The following is a 20,686-nucleotide window of genomic DNA, read 5'->3' on the forward strand; positions in this document are numbered from 1 at the left end:
TCGCAAAAATAGAGGATAGGAATTGAGCATGATTGTCTTAGTAGAAGATATGCTTAAGGACAAACATATATCTAAATTCGGGGGTGTGATAATATGTAGAAATACAAATTATTTATGCCACCTTATCTAGATATTGTGGCCAAAAGTTAGTAAATATGCGCTGATTGTATGAAGATTAGCTTAGGATTACAACAATTATAAATGATCGCAATTACACCCACTAACGCCATAAAGATGGAAGACAAGCCGAGTTTTACTCTGTTTTGCAGGAAACCAAGTCACTGCTTGTGCTCAAGGCTCACGAGAAACTGATCAACGCATCTCTGTCACATTGCGCCCGTCAATCAATAATGAAGAGACGATCACCGCAATGATGGCACAATGCTGTTGTCGATCCATAGCTAACTTTCAACTGCATACAGTAATAAAAACAACACCGCATGCAAATCCACGATCGAAAGATGCAACTGAGCAATACAAAAGCGGAGGATTGAAGCAGTGTACAACTAATGGTTGTGCAGAATTGACGGTCTGATTGCATAACAGAAGGAATAATATCCCTCCATCTTCCAAATTACCATAACCATCAGTGGAGACCACAAGGCCGGAGTCAAAGACCTGCACCTATAAATACCCCATAGATTTCAGGGAAAACTTATGCTTCTTGATACGGGCCTAAGTGCTGCTAAACTGTTGAGAGAAAAGGCTGAGCTGAGTGCTGAAGTGAAGAAATCTGGGAAGAAGACGAGATAAGGCCAAAAGGTGAATCTAAAATCTAATCTGCCGAATACCCGATCGAAAGCTCTGTGCATAGATCTCTACTACTGGTAGAGCAAGCCTGAGAGAAAAGCTCTCCCTACCATCAAATCCATCCTATCCGGCAAGCAGATCTTCATCGAATCAGTGCCAAGATATTGGCATTTGTTTGTATCTATTCTATCTCTTTCATCATTGTATTTCACTTTCTCTTTATCTTTTCATTCACACACCATGTATCAAACGCTTAATAGATATATTAAATGTTTTGATAGCTTTCATATACCATTCTCTGTCTATTTTCGTTCTCCATTAATCATTTTCTCCATGATGTCCTTTTAATTCCCTGATAGTTAATATGAATCAAACAAGTACTTAATCTGTGTTAAAGGTGTAAAATGCGTTTAACGAAGGCATGCTAGACGGCATCTTCACCTGTGAGAGCAGAAGTGGAGATGCCATTCTGATCTATCGATAGAGGGTTAGAAGAATGTGTTAACTAAAGTGAGTAGTACTTCCAAACATGGAAGCAACCTTGCGTTCATTATGTTATTCTCTGTTTCACCACAAACATGTGGGAGCGTGGCCAATCACTGAAAGGTGTATGCCAAGAAAAGAGCGGAACAGTATTTCTAGCTTCAATGCAATTGAGAACTTGCGCTGTTTATATTATTTATCTTTCTCTTTCTATTCTGTTCATAAGACTTGCCGCCGCATTCCACGTCTTTGCATAACTTTCACAACCAGCCTTAACCCCAGCATCTTGTAACATGAAGCCTGTATCTTGTATCATCTAGCTTAGGTTTGTTTTATTTTATTTTATTATCGCATTTTTACTGCTTTACTTTATTTTATCGCAATTTATATACCTGTACAAACTCATTTTTAAAGATTGAAAACCTGGTCGCATATATCATGAACATATAACAATAACCTAAAACAGTCCCTGAGTTTGACCTCGGATCACACCGAGAAACTTGTGGTGGAATTACACTTGGTTCCATCATAAGGAAACTTTTGACAACGCATGGAATACTACGTGAACATCTATATTTAACGCATATCTAGCAGTAGTATCGCATTATTTTGAGCATAGAACATCATCAATCATACCTATCAACGTTTTCAAACAAATACTTATTCCTAAGTCTCTACTCTTGTCCTATGCGATGATGCAAAATGCATAAAAGCAAGGTGACCGCACTCAATTGTATCCTATCTCTAGGATGCATGCGATGGGTTAATAGCAAACAATGCTTATTCCTAAGCTTCTATCTCTTGTACTATTGGTTTTAATCTGACTCTCCCGAGCCTAGATTCTGACCTGTCCTTCCCAAGCCTAGATCCTGCCCTTAGACTACCCTCCCGAGTATCCCTAATGGGCGAATGAAGCATACATACTACGAGACAATCGCATGAACTTGGTTGACATAAGGTTGTTACTATCCCTAGTGAACAACGCATACATTGCTTAATGCGTCCAACCACTTACCCTCCCGGGCAATTGATTGTTGTAACTTTACTCATAGACAAGCAATGCATTAGCCTATAGACAGGTGTTGCAGAAGCTTCACACTAAGAAAATAAGGTTACTCACACACTCGCGCAATGCACACCTCTCGGTGGGTTGCTACATGCTTCATATTCCTAATCCACATGACTAAGTATGCAATACCCAAGCACTCCCAGTAAGTGTTGCAATGAAAGTAAAGATGCTAAGCAAAGAAGATGGAGATGAAGTTGAAGGAAACAAAGAAGTGTATTGAAAACAAGTTGTATTAATTCCTTAATTCCAAAATGTCGTACAATACAATATGAGAAAAGAAAGGAAAAGGAAGTGACTGGCTGGAAGCAAAGATTTGCTCCCAGCGGATATGCATCAAGGTTGCCGGTGGTGCCATGGATGAGCGAAGGAGCTGACTCTCTCGAGATCTAGCTCCAGTTGAAGGCTCCAGTCGCCACTCGGAATGGATGAAGGAGGTGAATAACTCTCAGCGTCTTCTCACGAATTTTGTCTGGATCACAGGGATCCGCCCTAGGCGAACCTCAGGCGAAAACCTAGGATAACCTGAATTTCTGCTCACGACTTCTATTTATAGAGCTTGGATCGCTGAAAACATTAATTGGACTGCTCTGAGTCTGACGTTCGGCGCATTAGTCCTTTCTGAACCTCTGCCACCAACAGCGTGGCAGGTGAAATGTCAGCATCAGCTTTGGATTTTCTCGAGGTAGATGCGTTGATGCGTTCATTCCACCTACCTTTCATTGATCCCATTAGTTTGCATTGTTGCATAGCTGCAATCATTCAATGGCCGTATTCGCTTAATACCACAATCGCTTGACGAGCGCAACTCCTATGCGATGGACGCATACGGCTGATTAGCGCAACATCCATGCGTTGATCAATGCGTTTGCCTTTGCGATGGAGTGTTTCTCCACATGCAGTGGTTTGATTTCCGTGTTTTCAATCATTTCCTGCATTGGCTACAAAAATAGAATATTGAACGCATGATTATCTGTTGTGTATGAGTTGTATGTTGGTATCAGAGTTATTTTCCACTAGAGTTATTAGGCAGTAAGTGTCAACAAAAAGGTTGATAACTACTGCAGTCATGTCCTCTCCTAGGCTCAGAGAGTAGTCTGAGATGGGGTGTGACAATTATGAACAACCTATGAAGGGTCGATGATAACTTGTAGAAATACAAGTTATTTATACTATTTTATTTAGATATTGCGGCTAAAAGAAAGAAAAGTTGCGTCGATAGTACAGAAATTGGCTAAGAAATGCGAAAATTATAAAATGTCGTCAATACACCACTAACACCATTGCGATGGTGGAATAGAGTGTTTCAATTACTGTTTTGCAGGAAATCAGTCACCGTATGTGTTCATGGCTCAAAGATAAAGTGAACAACGCATCTATGTCGCATTGTGCCCATAATTCAGGAATGAAGAGATGATCAACACAATGACGGTGCATGCAACAATTGATCAAGAGCTTTGCGATCAACGCAATTCCAATCGCATGTGGTAATCAAAATCAATTCCACATGCGGCGATCGATCGAAGATGTAAAGAGCAACGCAATTGCGAAGGATTCTGACACGTGTACAGCTTTCAATTGTGCATTTCTGATGGGTTGATTGCGTAACAGAAGGAATATTCACTCCGCTATTTTAGGAACTACTATAACCATATAGTGGGGACCACAATTGCAAAGAGTCAAGCCTCGCCAATAAATAGCTTCTACAAATTCACTGAAAAATATACTTGAATACATAGAAACGTGTATATACTGATCTGAGAGAGAGACTGGTTGTAAGCGATTTCCAGAGTAGATCCGGGATAATCAAGAGAAAAGGCTGAGAGGTGAGTCTCCGGGCAAAGAATCCTTCCAATCCCCACCGTTGATGCTCTGTACGAAGGTCATTTCTACCAGAAGAGCAAGTCTGAGAGGGAAGCTCTCCTCTCCATTACTTCCACACGCCGACAAGCATAATCTTCGTTCAGATCTATGTCAAGACGTTGACACTCTTTCTGTATTTGTTTCTGATCTAATTTTCATCACTTGTATTCGTCTTTTTTACTCTATCATTCACACCATATATCAGATGCTTAATCTTAGTATTAATTGTTATGATCATCACCATTATCATCTCTCTGTCTATTTCCATTCATCCATAATCCATTTTCCTCATGATGTTTTCCTAATTCCCTGGGTAATTAGCAAGAATTAATCAAGTAAATTAATTTATGTTAAGGAAATAATTAAGTTTAGCTAAAGCATGCTCGACGGAATCTTCACCTGTGAGGGCAGAAGTGAAGATGTTATTCCGCCTATCGAGAGAGGGTTGGAAGAATGCGTTAACTAAAACGAGAAGTACTTCCAGAGATGGAAGCAACCTTGCATTCATCACGTTCATCCCTGTTTCGCCATAGAGATATGGGAATGTGACCGATCACCGAGAGGTGTACGCCAAGGGAAAGCGGAACCTTAGTTGCCTCTTTAATGCAATTAACAAACTTGCGTTGTTTTTACTATATACTCTTTCTCTTTCTGATTCATCCATAAACACTTGCCATCGCATACCACGATCCTTTGTATAACTTCACAGTCAGTCTCGACCTCAGTATCGTGTATCATGTATCTTATATCTTGCATCATCTTAGTTTAGGATTTTACTTTTTAACGCAATTTTATTATATCAACGAAACTTTATTTTATTGCACTTTAAATTCCTATATAAATAACCATTCTTTATTAATTGTAAAAACCGGTTGCATATATTACAAAAGTAACGCATTAACGAAAACAATCCCTATGTTCGACCTCGAATTATTCTGAGAAATTTGCGTTGGAATTACACTTGGTTTCAGCGCAAGGAAACTTGTGACACACATTACTCTATCGCATATTACAAGCATATCATTAATAATGCATATTTAGAAGTAGTGTGCATAAGCAATAATACAGCATGACATTCCATTTTTTTTACCGTGTCAAGTTTATGGTGTCGTTGCCGGGGATTGGTAACGGTTAATGTTGAACACTTTTATGGTATTTTGCAGGACAGATCTCTTTGTACTGTCTGTTTAACGCGAAGAACAGGCTGATGGTTTATAAGTATTGGAACTGATCCAGAATTCGAAGCTGATCAAGAGATCAAGTTTATTTTTCGGGCAGAAACACATCATAACTAAATTAAGCACTGGAATTTCAAGACCTATGGTTGCGGAGAATGCAAGTTTTGAGATAAGGCCGGTCGTGCTTCAAATGATCCAAAATGCGGGACAATTCGGATACAAGGAGAAGACCTGCATGCTCATTTGACCAGCTTCGTAGAAATGTGCAACGCATTATCCATACCTGGTGTGACTCCCGAAGAAATTAGATTGTATGTCTTCCCGTACACACTGCGGGATGAGGCAAGGAGGTGAACAATGTCCTTGATGACATTGCACAAGCAGAATTGACCACTTGCGGGTATGCTATTCCGGTAACTCTGAAAAAAACTCTTTCAATCAGCATCCCTATACCTATGTTTAAATGTTTTTTTTTACAACTTTCATTTACTGATTTTTAAATTGTGTTATTTACTGCTTATTAGAATTAGCCTTTACTGCTTTACGTGTTTACTTCCAATTTAATTGTGTATTTCCATATCATGTTTAATTTCTTTACTTTTATGCATTAGTAGCGCTGTTCTTAAAATTTCTGTGAATGACTGAGTAAAACGGTGAACACCACAAATTCTTCTCGACTTGCGTTATCAATGAATCAAAAAGGAAAAATAAAAATTGGTATGCATTGTGATGATGAGTGCATCTTGTGATAACACGATACACTTTGCATCCATCATACTCAAATGCATTGCGTTGAGGGGTGTGTTGCACTCGTATGTATTTTTCGCCCATCCTTAGCGAAAACACACTTTGTTGAAGTAGTGTTGCGCCAGTAGAAACACCGTGCACCCATCCTCCAGAAATGTATTGAGTTGGGGGGTGTGTTGCGATGATACATGCGTTGTTGCCCGTCCTCTACAAATATGCATTTGCGTTAATGGAAGCGTGGTGTTAATTTTTAATCGTGCACCCGTTTGAAAAGCAAAAGATAATTTCATTCATTATTTTTTTCTATGTAGATAAGCTAATTACTTGATTCTTTGTACATGCTAAAATTTTGTATTGCGTTATTTGTAATTCTTTGTATACTTGGTTAATTTTTAATACAACTGAGTAACAATTCTTTCTGTATGCGTTAGCCTCTTATTTATCATCCTTTGTCAATTATTGTGATGTTCTTTATCTTCTATCTTGTGTTATTATTTGCGCTGCCATGATGAATTATATGCATACCCTTAATAACATTTCCTACACTTTGTATTTTCTGACTAACACTTAGATAATTTGTAGCAATAGTACTGCTTTACCTTTTATCCTTCAAAATTCTACTCAAACCTTCTTTTCAAAATTTTGTCTAAGTTTTTGTCTATTCTGTCCAAAACAATGCAATGAGGACCTTGCGCATCTTTAAATTTAGGGGTGGGGAAGGTCTGAGCAAATGCGATCAAGTGGATTCCGTCATTAAGAAAATGCATTCACCATTAAAAAAATAATAAATAAATAAATAAAGCATAAGTAGTTGGTCACAAGCTGTAGCAACGCCTATCTATAGTCTAACGCAATGCTTGTCTATGAGTAAAGTCAGCAACAACCAACTGCCCGAGAGGGTAAGTGGTTGGTCTCATTAAGAAATGTAAGCTATTGTTCACTAGAGATAGGAATAATCTTGCATTAGCCAAGTTTGTGTGGTTACCTTGCCTTATGTATGCGCCCATCACACCTTTAAAGCTACTCGAGAGAAAGTCTAAAGAAATAACCTAAGACTCGAGAGAGCTAGGTTAGAATCGATGCTCGAGAGGGCTAGATTAGGTTTGCATAAGCAAGAATGGAGACTTAGGAATAAGCTCTGTTTGCTATTATACAGCATATGCACCCTACGGAGAGGACAATGGGTGCGTCCAGGAAGTAGAATATGGTGGTTGTATACGGTCATCTCGACCCTTATGCATACACATCGCATACGTCCTAGATTTAGGCTTTTAGTGTGTGTAGCATGATCGCATGGCTTGCGTCGACTAAGGTTGCCCTTGCGATCACTCTTAAAGGTTGCAATGAAGACATCTCCACATTTTATCTATTTTTCCATCCATTTACTTCCTGTCAATAGTTGTCGTGTCTCTACCTCTCATTCATATTCTCATTGTGTTGTCTGTTAGTTAGAAGTAGGAGTAGTGTTAGCTTAACAACCCCTCCATCATTCTTTTATTCAATTGCCGCATGCACATTACTGAATACATCTAGCTACAAGTCCCTGAGTTCGACCTCAGATCACCCGAGAAACTTGCGTTCACATTATAATTTGCGTGAGCACAAGAAAACTTGGGACAGGAACGCACGGTCATCGCATACATTTGTTAACGCATGGTCATTCCAATGCATGACCACCGACGCATGATAATCAATGCATACCTTAAAAACATGCATCGCACATTGCGTCCATGGAACTTTAGTTATCAAGTCCTTGACGATTTGGTAATCTAAATTTCCGTCATCATCCCCCTACTAGCTCAAAAACGGATTAAACCTTAGATTAGAGTGATGAGTTTAATTTGAAATGTTTAAATTCGAATTAAGAGAATTGGTAATTATATATGATATAATTACACGTTTAATTATCGAATTAAACAAAATTGGATAATTGGATAATATTTAAATTTGATTTAAATATTAAAATTACATAAATAGGGATTCATGTTGAGAATTGGTGTTTTATTAATTTAATATTTAATATTAAATTAAATAAATTAATGAAATAGTTTAATTAATTAGAATTAATTTTATTAAAATTAAATATTGGAATTAATTTTGGTTAACATCAATTTTACAATTTTTTTCCAAATTTTTGAAATTTGATTTCAAAATAAATTTAAATTTAAATTTGAAATATTGATTTCATATTTTGAATTAATTTTATAAAATAAAATTGAAAAATTCTGAAAAATAATCTACGCAAAATATACCTCCTACTAAAGTTGTTTGGTGTCAATTAGCTGTGCATTCGATTGCACAATCAGGCTGAATAAAATTCAACTCATTCAGCTGAAATTGAATGGCCATGCAAACAGATTTTCCTGGTTTTTCATAGTTGAAGAAGGGTTCTTCAAACTTTAAGAACAACCAGCTCTCCTCACCAAAATTTTCCTCATTTTCAGCTCATTTTGATTCCCATAAATCAATCTAAGGTCCAAGAGAATAGTAGGAAAGATCAAGTGGTGGTCTACAACATGCTTGGATTGAAGATTGAGGCTGAATTCGTATTTGAAGAGAGTTCTTCAAAGGTATGTTGCTGAAATCCTATTACCTGTTCTTGACCATGCTATCTTAATTGCTAAAATTGATGAATTAGAGTGCTTAATAGTCTTGATTTCTTCTGTTAATCGCATGCTTACTACAACACAGACTTCATTCTAGACTTCAAACCTTTATGGAACTTCTTTTTGGAAGTGGAAACAGTTGCCTCTCCCTTCCGCTTCTTAACTTTCAACAAGGAGTGATAAGTTTGTAGCTCATTAAGAAGGGTGGTCAGGTTGTAATCTAGCTTGTTCATAACAATGTTACTGTGTAACTAGAGGAAACTCTCAAGTAGAGTCTCCAAGATGAAGCTAACCTTACTAGTTTCGTCGATTATAGACCCATTCATCTCAGCCACGTTAAAGTGGACCTTCATGTTCAGAACATGTTCTCGAACAAATGCCCCATATTTCATACGAGCATTAAAGATGTATTTAAAAGCGTCATGTCGGAGTTGAGTGGACAGTTCTCCAAACATCTCCCTTAATAAATCCATGATCTGTCGCGCAGTGACCATGGTTTCATGCTTCTTGGCAAAAACTTCAAACAAGCTTGCTAATATGTACGCTGGGGCCTTTTCATTCACCTTGACCCATCTTTCATATGCATACAAAACATTTCTAGATACTCCAGCAGTGGGCTGTTGAGGACATTCCTCAACAAGGACGAACCTCAGGTCATCGATAAATAGCATAGTGTTTATAGTGTTCTTCCAACTAGTATCATCGATAAATAGCACAGTGTTTATAGTGTTCTTCCAACTAGTATCATCGATAAATAGCACAGTGTTTATAGTGTTCTTCCAACTAGTATAGTTATCATCGTTTAGTTTGTCAACACTTAGCAAATTCAATGTAGCGCTAGTCATTTTGCGAATTGTTGAAACATACAAATTATTATATTAGTTATTAGGGCATTACTCATGAAAACCCAATCAATTTAGCGAAATTCTAATGTATCCAATGTGATATCTATTTTGCAATGATGCTTCAATTAAAGCCACTGTAGGGTGATCAGTTATCCCTTCATTGAATTGAGACAATCTCATCTAATCATTACAACAAAATAACCTTTATTCCTATAACGATTATTCACCATTGTTCGGTCCAGAAATCATTAACTTGCATAACAATTTCTTGTAAGTGTAACCCTTCATTTTAGACTCTAGAGTTCTACCCCAATGAGACAACCGTCGAGAAAAACATATTTGGGCAAAAATTAAAGAAGTCCTATCCATTTCTAGAGTTAGTGTAAAATTTCAAGCAAAATTCCATCTATAGAAGGACACAAGCAAAGGTGCCTCAAGGCAGAGGATGAAACATACACCGAACCAATGAAGGAGATCGTGGGATGTGTTGACAGACGTCCCTCTCCCACTTGCTATAAACACTCTCTCCATTTTCCTCGTTATTGACATATGTGAACACCATCCATAGGGGAACACAAGTAAAGGTGGCTTGAGGCCGAGCATAGTGATGACCTTTGTGTGTCCAAGTGACTCTTGGAGTTTTAAGGATTGCAACTTTTCATGATGAGCTAGAAATTTAGCTTGGAAGCAAGCATTTAATCCTTCTTTTATTTTAGCTTTAGCTCTTTCCATTAGTCCTTGTGGCATAATGATTGCCCATGATTGGGCTAACTTGGAAAGTTCTCCCATGGTTGTCAGCATAAGGTTCATTTGAGCTAGTTAATCTTATGGAGCTTCATTTCTCTCTTTATTTGTGCTTGTTAAGCCTCATTTTCCTCTTAGTTGGTCAGCTCCTTATCACTCTCCCACTTCCTATAAACACTCTCTCCATTCACCTTGTTATTGACCTATGCAAACACCATCTGTAGGGGGACACCAGCAAAGATGCCTGATGTGCAATGGTTACACACATGCAAACGTGATCAAGTTATAATATATTAAAATTGCTTAACAGGCTTAGTATCATCCTTAGGGATCAAGCAAACAGTTTTCACTTAACTATTTAGAATCGTATCAATTTTAGCTAGGAAATTGGCAAGTCAAATTGAGTGATGTTTTGAGTAAATAGCAGTAAAAAAAGACAACCAAATGTAGTTTTAGAATTAAGAGTGTTCTTGTCACACCCCGCCCTGGGCCCATGCTCCTGGGCCCGCAGTGAGGCGTGATATAATCTATTAATGATTTAGCTCAACTACTAGTTTCTTTCAGTATGTTCGCAGTGGAAAATATTACATGCTTTTATTTAGAAACTAGTTTACAAATTCGAATTATAAAATACACATGGAAACCCTATCCCGGTGATCAATATTATTTCAAGTGTTTCTCAACTTGTGGCAGACCTTAACCAATACCGCAACCTGGACTCGTCAACTACCTGCAAGGTAAACATAGAGACAAACCATGAGCTTTTACAAAGCTCAGTGACTCGTAACACAAATATAAATCTTCCACAACAAACATGAGGTTTCCAAGTGAACCTCTAGCAAAGCATGAAGCTTTCACGAATACACCTAAACACATGGTAGATGCTCAACATATAATATCACAACAATAATACCAGCCTATGTGCACATAGCTCCTCCTATCATGGGCTCAAAAACTAGGCCCGTCAGCCCTCTGACCATCCCACTTCAAGGATTCTCTATCCCACAGGCTCAGGCACTAGACTCCACGGCTCCCTGACCATCCTATAAGGATTTACTCTAGGCTCAGGTTCTAGGTCCTTAGACCCACTGACCATCCCAATCATCATACATAACCTACAACATATTAATTTACAATATGCTCAAAATAATAAAGGAAGAATTAACCACTCACAGTGAAGTTATGGAGAACTTTCCACACAGTTCACCTGGTTTCCCTGATTCTACCGTTGGATCCTATTCAGTTTTGAAGCTTAGATTACTACCACTTCCTGGCCTTATCTCAAGACAATTCCTTCTTAAACAATGTGTGAAAATATCTTATTACAATACCTTAAAGTTTTGCCATCAAATTCCTTGGCGAAAGCTCTAAGTATCAAATTTACTCTTCCTGGCCCGGCTGCCTTCTTTTTGGTGAGCACCTCACGGTTTTCCTTAATTTCGACAGCCTTAGAATTAGCATTATGCTGAGGTAGCCCACACACAAAAACTAGACTTAATTTAAAAACTTTTGGTTCAAGAATCACCTGATTTGCACGAGTGATTTGGGAGAAGTAGTTTGAAGTTGGCCTTTCGCAGCTGTCCAGACAGTTTGGCTCCTCCGCGTCCTTACTAGTATCTCCGCCCCACACTTAATTTTTCTCTCTTTTTATTTTTCCTCTCTTTATGCTCTTTGAGAAATGACTTGGTTTTTAGGTTGGAGTGAGGCATCCCTCCTTTTATAGGCGTCCAAAAGCCTTCCAAGATCGACACCTACTTCTCCATGTGTTGTTCTTAAGGATTGCCAACCTACAGCCCCTTCCACCTCTTGCTTGAGGTGTCTACCAATGCAAGGTTTGAGCAGTGCAAGTTCTGGATGTCTCTCTTCTACAATGCCAACGCATTAGACTAAACTTGCATGTCTCTTCAAGCCTCCACCTCAATTCCTTAACTCTGAAGGTTTCTTCTCAACGAGACACATGTTAGGATGACATCTTCCTTATGAGCTCAGCCTTCTTATGCGTTTGTTCCCTTCACTATGCATTCACTGGGGTGATTCTTAATGCATACAACTAGCCTAAGGTACCAACGCATAGAAATCCTTAGTCTCCCATAATTTCCAACATAGCACCATTACAACCATCGCAAGAGCTAACACCATACGTCCAATCCTAGTCTAACGCATGACCTATGTCCAATGCATCCCAAGTGCAAGCCATCACCAACCTCCAATGCATAGCAAGGTCGCACAACTCCAACACATGGCTTAGCATCATCGCATGGTTCACATGGGTCATATGGCATGGGTGCTTGGTCGGCAGCTTGGCATCGACGCACTGCTCAACAGTGCTTATTCGTCCACTCAACGCATGGGCGCTACCATCGACGCTCGCTTGCTCGGCCGCTCGACACATGGGTGCTCCCATCAACACATGGCACGGCAACTTGGTCTACTCGCAGGGCTCGATTCGACGTATGGTTGGGCGAGGTGCTTTGATGCATAGCTGGGCGAGGCACTTCAACGCATGGCTGGGAGAGGTGCTTTGACGCATGGAAAATGAGAGGGCGGGATCCCTTGTTCAAGCCCAAAATGAACATTTAAGGGAACAACCTCTCTATTATCCCTAAAGCGGGTAGGAGTGAATTCCCTCTTGCACCCTATGTCCCCAGCTATCTATCAAGTCTTACCCCTGAAATGGCAGTCTTATTGAGCCGGCGCTGTTGAGTCAACATTCACCTATGCAAATCTAAGGGCAATCCCAAATAAACAGGAGTTCATAGTTAGCTCAAGATTAAGGTCAAGTTACCTAGGTCATCGCTTTGAAATAGTCAGTCTTAAACAATAAACAACGTTATAAAGTAAGAGTGACTCATTTCGTGGTCTGATCTTGTACAAACTATTTTGTACAAGGATACCCCCACTCCTCATGTCCAACATGAACGAATTAGGATCACTTCATTTGTAGCACTTTACAATTCCTTGTAACAACTACAGAGCAGACCGCATCCAATAATGTTACCAGAATAAGGTACCCAACCTTATCTATGTACTATAGATCATTTTGACTATTTACTCAAACCTGATCCACCTTTATGTCTCCACATTATGTTCAAGTACTCATCCAATAGTCAAGGGACTTTTAGGTTTATTGGATTTCTATTCAAGCAATAGATCTATTCAATAACACCTTCAGAATAAGCTGATGATGCAGGTTGGAACTGGGCACGTCATCTTATTGAATTTTCAGAATAAGCTCCATTGTTTACATACCACGAGTTTTAAGACATAAAACCCAACACCTATGGGCCCCGACTTGCACCCTAGTCCCTATATACACAAAATATGTGTACAGATAATTACAGACAACCACCTAAACTTATTGTAACTAAAGTCCTTGACTGGCGAAGCAGAAGTAGAGTTATCTTCTGGGGAGTTGACCACTACTTGGGAAAATGAAACATCTGAAATGGGATGAGCTACTAGCTCAATGAGTGACTTAAAAAAACATAGTTCTCATGCTAACACTGGAATTAGAAAACTGAATCGGAAACTAAAAATTTGACAAGCAATTGTACACATAACTTTTAAACATAACATGATAGGAAACTTAGTTAAATTGTTCTTTAGTTGAGAGAGAATTCTATTGTTAAGACCCTCAATGTCAAGCCTTAGTCGAGAGAGAACCCTTTTGCTCGATCCTCTAACATCAAACTACCTACATGCACCGGTTTTAGTTTGACATAAACAAGCAAACAAAGGCCTAAGTATTACAAAACAACTTCAAAACCACTTCTTAACTGCTTGTACCGCTCCAAACCAAACCCAAACTGCTTGAACCGGACCCGAACCGCTGAATCAAACCAGTAAAAAACCTTTTGAGGCTAAAATGGATCGAACCTCAAGAGAGCTGGTCGAATTGGTTCCTCTCGCTCCATACTCAAAATCTCACTAAGGCTCATCGTTTAGCATTGACGACCATCGTCTTACATTTGCCTGATCGTTTAGCGTTTTCCTCATCATGTAGCACCATCATATAGTGCCTGACCAAGCCACACGATTGTGTAGTGTCTTCCTTCTATCGTATAGTGCCATTGTCTAGTGTCGGACAAAGCTAAACGATCGCTTAGTGTCTAACACTATCACACAGCGCCATCGTCTAGTACAAACAAATACTACACGATCGCTTAGTGCCATTTCTTGATCGTTTAGCGCACGCACAAAGGTAAATGATCGAATAGTGCTCTCGCATAGCACTTCAACGCATCGATTAGCTCCGATGCATAGCTACACAATCGTGTAGTGCCATCATATAGCACTTCAACGCATCGTATAGCTCCTACAGGTACACGATCGTCTAGCGCACAACACTTCAACGCTCAACGTCCATAGCCACACAGTCATCTAGCTTTTCTTTACATCATCTAATGCCCGAAGTTAAATGATCATCTAGCGCTGAACCTCAACGACGATATTTGAGTAGAGGCTGGAAAAACTGGAATCTGCAACTCGACCTTCTTATTTTTTTCTTCAATTACAACTTAATTTCAACTCTAATGACTCCAAATAAATTGCAGACTCTTGAGAACACATATGAGCTCATCAAACAAGAGCCAATTACAAATTTAATCGAGAAATCAAAGAGAAATTAAATGCAAAAACTCAAAAAACGATATCAGTGCAGCAGTTTCATATAACTCATGAAAAAACACCCACCAAACAAAAATTAAAATGAATTGAATGGTTATATTATGCTCTGATACCAATTGTAGGATTGTATCAGCAACAACGGAAACAACAAGAATCATTAAGCACTCTAGTTCATTAATTTTTGTAGAATATAAAGCATGCTCTTGCAAAAACAAATGGGTTCAAGATATACCTTTGTAGAACTTCTTCAAAACTCGATTCCAGCTGCATGTAAGAGTGTATTAACATGCAGCGGAAGTAACAAGGATCAATTAGCATTCAAATTCACTAATTTTGGCATAAACTAAAGCATGCTCATCTAAAATAAGAGGGTTTGTAATCAAACATTTGAAGTTACAGTATTCAGACTATAGCCATGGATATGTTATTGGATTTTAATAATAAGATGCAAAATCAACAATTTATTATTATTGATAAATAGAATGTTTAACACGAACTGCGAGTTCTAGGACATTCTCAACAATCTCCCACTTAGACTAAAACTCCATTGAGAACAAATATATACAATATAACATTGAAACACATAAAGGGAAAATTCAATAAACTAAGGCATCTCCAATACCATAGATATTCTCCCACTTGCCCTAGATTACACTACTCGGAGTCCTAGTTCAACAGGTGGCCCTCGAATACTTTAGCCGAGAGGGCCTTTGTGAATGGATCAACAAGGTTGAATGGATCACATCTCCTCTGTGCACTATCCCTCGGATCAGATGGTACTTTCTTTCACATCAATGTGTTTTCCACGTTTGTGTCTCCTGGGTTCTTTTGAGTTGGCAACAGCACCACTATTGTCACAATACAGTATGATAGGCAGGTGCATATCTGGAATTACTTCCAAATCAGCCAAGAATTTTCATAGCCATACTGCTTCTTTAGCAGCTTCACATACAACCACATATTCTGCTTCCATTGTGGAGTCAGCGATACAACTTTGCTTAATGCTTCTCCAAACTATAGCTCCTCCGTTAAGAGTGAAAACTGATCCTGAAGTATATTTCTTGGAATCTACGTCAGTCTGAAAATAAAAATCAGTGTATCCTATAAGGAACAAATTCTTAGGTCCATACACAAGCATATAGTCCCTCATTCTCCTTAGATACTTGAGGATGTTTTTTACAGTAGTCCAATGACTGTGTCCTGGATTGGATTGGAACCTGCTGATGATTCCAACTGCAAAGCATATGTCAGGGTGTGCACACAACATCGCATACATCAAAATCCCAACTACGGATGCATATGGAATTCGGTTCATCTCCTCAACTTCTTGAGGTGTCTTAGGACATTGGTGTTTCAACAAATGAATTGCATGTCTAAAAGGTAACATACCTTTCTTGGAATTTTGCATATTATATCTTGACAACATATTGATATAAGACGCCTGAGATAGTGCTAATGTTCTATTCTTTCGGTTCTGAAAGATATGTTTTCCTAGAACATACTAAGCATCACCCAAATCTTTCATTTGGAACTGTTTTGCTAACCATCTCTTTACGTCAGCTAGAAAACTTGTCTCATTCCCAATGAGCAAGATATCATCAACATAAAGAACTAAGAATGCTACAGTCTTGTTGACTATCTTCTTGTATACACACAAGGTTCGTCAACATTTTGTTCAAAGTCATAAGATTTGATTGCAGTACCAAACCTTATATTCCAGGATCTGGACGCCTGTTTCAATCCATAAATGGATCGATTAAGCTTACAAACTTTTTGTTCCTTTCCTTTTTCGATGAACCATTCTGGTTGAGATATAAAAATACTTTCATCAAGACAGCCATTTAGAAAAGTTGTTTTGACATCTATTTGCCATATCTCATAGTCATAATATGTGGCAATGGCAAAAAGTATTCTTATTGATTTTATCATGGCAACAGGAGAAAAAGTTTCTTCATAATCAACTCCTTCTCTTTGGGTAGAACCTTTTGCCACGATTTTGGCTTTATAGGTCTGTACCTTGCCAGTTTGGTCTCATTTTCTCTTGTAGATTCATTTGCAACCTATAGGTGTAACCCCATGTGGTTGATCTATAAGTTCTCAGATAGAGTTGAAGTACATAGACTTCATTTCATCGTCCATGGCTTTTATCCATTGTTCCCTATCCACATCTTCCATTGCCTTTTTAAAGGTTAATGGATCCTCTAAACCAGCATCTCGTATAATCTTTTGAGTTTCTGTTAAACCTATGTAGCGTTCAGGCTATTGAATAACCCTCCCACTACGTCGAGGCATCCCCAACTCTTGGGACGAACGTGACGGGACAACAACTGTTGTTGATGGACCAGCTTGATCAACAACTCTTGTTGATCTTTCTGTAGTATCTTTAGTCAACTCTTGCAATATTAGTTTACTGCGAGGTAGATGATTTTTAATATAATCCTCTTCTAAGAACATAACGTTTGTCGATACAAATACTTTATCTTCTTGAGGATCATAAAACAATCCTTCTTTTGTTTCTTTCGGGTATCCTATAAATAGTCATAATTTTGAACGTGTTTCCAATTTTTAGGATTCTGTACCAACATGTGTGCTGAACAACCCCAAATATGGAAATGACGTAAACTCGTTTTGCATCCTTTCCATAATTCATATGGTGTTTCTGAAACACTTTTTGATGCAACAACATTTAGATTATGTACTGCAGTCTGTATTGCATACCCCCAAAAGGATTGAGGTAACTAAGTATAACTCATCATAGATTGAACCATGTCCAACAAGGTTCGATTTCTCCTTTTTGCAACACCATTTTGTTGTGGTGTTCCATATGTTGTGAGTTGGGATTGAATTCCATGATCTACTAGATAGTTCTGGAATTGTAAATCCATGTACTCACCACCTTGATCAGATTGAAGTGTTTTAATTCTTTTTCTTAACAGATTTTCAATGTCAGCCTTTAATTCTTTGAACTTTTCAAGAGTTTTAGGCTTATGATTGATTAAGTAAATGTAGCCATATCTAGAGTAATCATCAATAAAACTGACGAAATACCGATAACCTCCTCGGGCTTTAACATTCATCGAACCACATAGGTCTAAATGTATAAGTTTGAGAGGCTCTTTGGCACGAAGACCTTTGTCAGAAAAAGATCATTTAGTAATTTTTCCCTCAAGACATAATTCACATGGAGATAAGGAACTATCTTCTAACTGTTTAGATGACCGTTTTTTTACCAATCTCTTAATTCTGTTGAGATTAATATGACCAAGCCTAAGGTGCCAAAGATAAGCGTTAGGAGAAATTTTCCGCTTCTTATTATGAGTCTCAGCCATTTTAAACATATCTATATTCAAAATAACTCTCGCTTCAGTTACTTTTAATATGTATAAGTTGTTGTCAAGTCTTGCAAAATAAATATGTACACCTCTTGAATAAACAAACACTTCATTACATTCAAAAGATATACTATACATATTTTCTAATAGACAAGAAATGGAGATCAAGTTTCTTTTCATCTTAGGTACATTGAACACATTCTTAAGTAAGATAAAACCATCTCCAAAACAACAACTTTCATCTCCCACTGCTTCAGCTGAAATGACTTCACCCGTTCCCACCTTGAAAGTCATCTTTTGATTAGAAAGTCTTCTTCAAGAACTAGTTTCCTATAGAAAAGTGCAAACATGTTTAGTGGCGTCTTAATCCAATATCCAAGTAAGGTGAGAATTCTCCACTAGACATGTTTCAACAAATAGTAAATCAAATTTACCTTCTTTAGCTTTTTCTGCGTTCTTCTCAGCCAAATATTTTGGGAAGTTTTCTTTCCAGTGCCCAACTTCTCCGCAATGGAAACATTTTCTTTTGAGAGTTTTGTTTTTGTTTTTCTTTGCAGTGGCTTTATTTTTCCATTTTCCTTTCTTCTTCATCTGTACAGTTTTATTCTTAGAAGAAGAAGTACCAGATTTCTTACCATCAGTGGGTGTCAACACCTTATAAGACTTCTTTGGTTTTGAAATAACGTTTATTTCTTTTTCCTTCAGTTTCATCATTGATTGATATATTTGTAATTCATTCAGCAGCGTCATCAAGTTATAAGTGATTTTGTTCATAACAACGTTTGTTCTGAACGGAAGATAACTCTTCGGGAGAGATTCCAGTATCATGCTCATTTGACTCGTCTCATCTATCATCGCCCCATGAGCCTCCACAATATTAAAATGAACCATCATGTTGAGAACGTGTTCTCTTACATTGGTTCCATCTTTCGTGCGCGTAACGTAGACATACTTAATAGCTTCATGCCTAATAGAAGATGACAGTTGCCCAAACATCTCCTGTAATGATGCCATTACTTCACGGGCGATGGGCATGACCTCATACTTCTTATTGAGTACATCAGATATACTTGCTAAGATATAGGCCCGGGCTTTCTCGTTCGCCCTCACCCACCTATCATAGATGTCCCAAACATTTCGGATGGCTATTGAACTGGGAATTGGAGGACACTCCTTTATCAACACAAACCTCAGATCGTCTACCACTAATATCGTATTGATGTTTGATTTCCAGTTCGAATAACCCTCTCCATTAAATTTATCAAAAACAAGAAATTGTATGATTGAGTTCGACACTGCTTAAACATTTTAAACAAACTCAATTAAATATGCATCTAAATTCATTTTTAGCAAAAACTAATAAAGTACCCAATAAATCTTTATTTATTTGTAACGATACTTTAGTGATTTAGAACTTGCTACCGAGGGGCAATTAAGAATTCCTTCACAGAAGCAAGACGATTCTTGGCCAAATACTATCTCCAGAATAACTCATATTCTGATAGTTCTTTTGGTTATCACTTTCAGTCTAGATCTTTACTAACAATTACTAATTCTTGTAAGTGTGACTCGCCATTTTTAGATCTTATAGAACGGTATGAATATGCCTCCGAAATAGAAGACAATATCCAAGACGGAACTATAAGACCCTATTCATTTTACTGAAGCTTGGGTTGTTCCGAAACCTATGTTACAACCCTCCGAGGGGATCACTGCGGTTAACGACTAGCTAGTGCTGCCTAAAAACGACAGCAGGCGCAACATAGGAATCTAACAGTTCAAACTAATGGAGGAGACTGTAGGACAATGTTGACACATTTCCTTCACCCACTTACTATGAACTACCTCCCTCATTCACCTTGTTATTGACCCATGCAAACACTTTCTGAATGGAGCAGTCATGGTAAAAGCGACACAAAGTCGAGCATGGTATTCTACTTAGGTGTAACGGCTAATTTTAAAGAACCTAAGTCTAAGTGGTTTATCCAAGTATAACGCTTATAATTGGATTTAACCTACAATGTCTAGGTGATAAACCACTTTATTACCTTAGATCGCTCACGCAAGCTCATAAAATCAGTTAACAACGCTCAATCTTTCGGTCATAATCCCCAGGTAGGAGGTGTTCCGTAAACAATGGACTTAAGTACCCCGAGCCTTAGACAGGTTTATGAATCGATATGAGTTTGTAACTGTATTTTATAAGGTAACAATCTATTTTAATGATTAAAACTAGTTGTTAACCAAAGTGAGCATGCATCTGTTCTTTGTTATGGATTTTAAATATCTAACCCAATTTTATAACAGCTTACAACATTTTCGACATGCTAAACATCCACAACATTCTACAAAGGCATTCAATATCTAATATAACCGTTATATTAAATATAACCCTAACATGCATACTATATATTATAACAATTATAACATACTTTCAATGCATATA

This window comes from Benincasa hispida, chromosome 5 (genome assembly GCF_027475165.1).
Source record: "Benincasa hispida cultivar pf3 chromosome 5, pf3_genome.v1.1, whole genome shotgun sequence".
Lineage (NCBI taxonomy): Eukaryota > Viridiplantae > Streptophyta > Magnoliopsida > Cucurbitales > Cucurbitaceae > Benincasa > Benincasa hispida.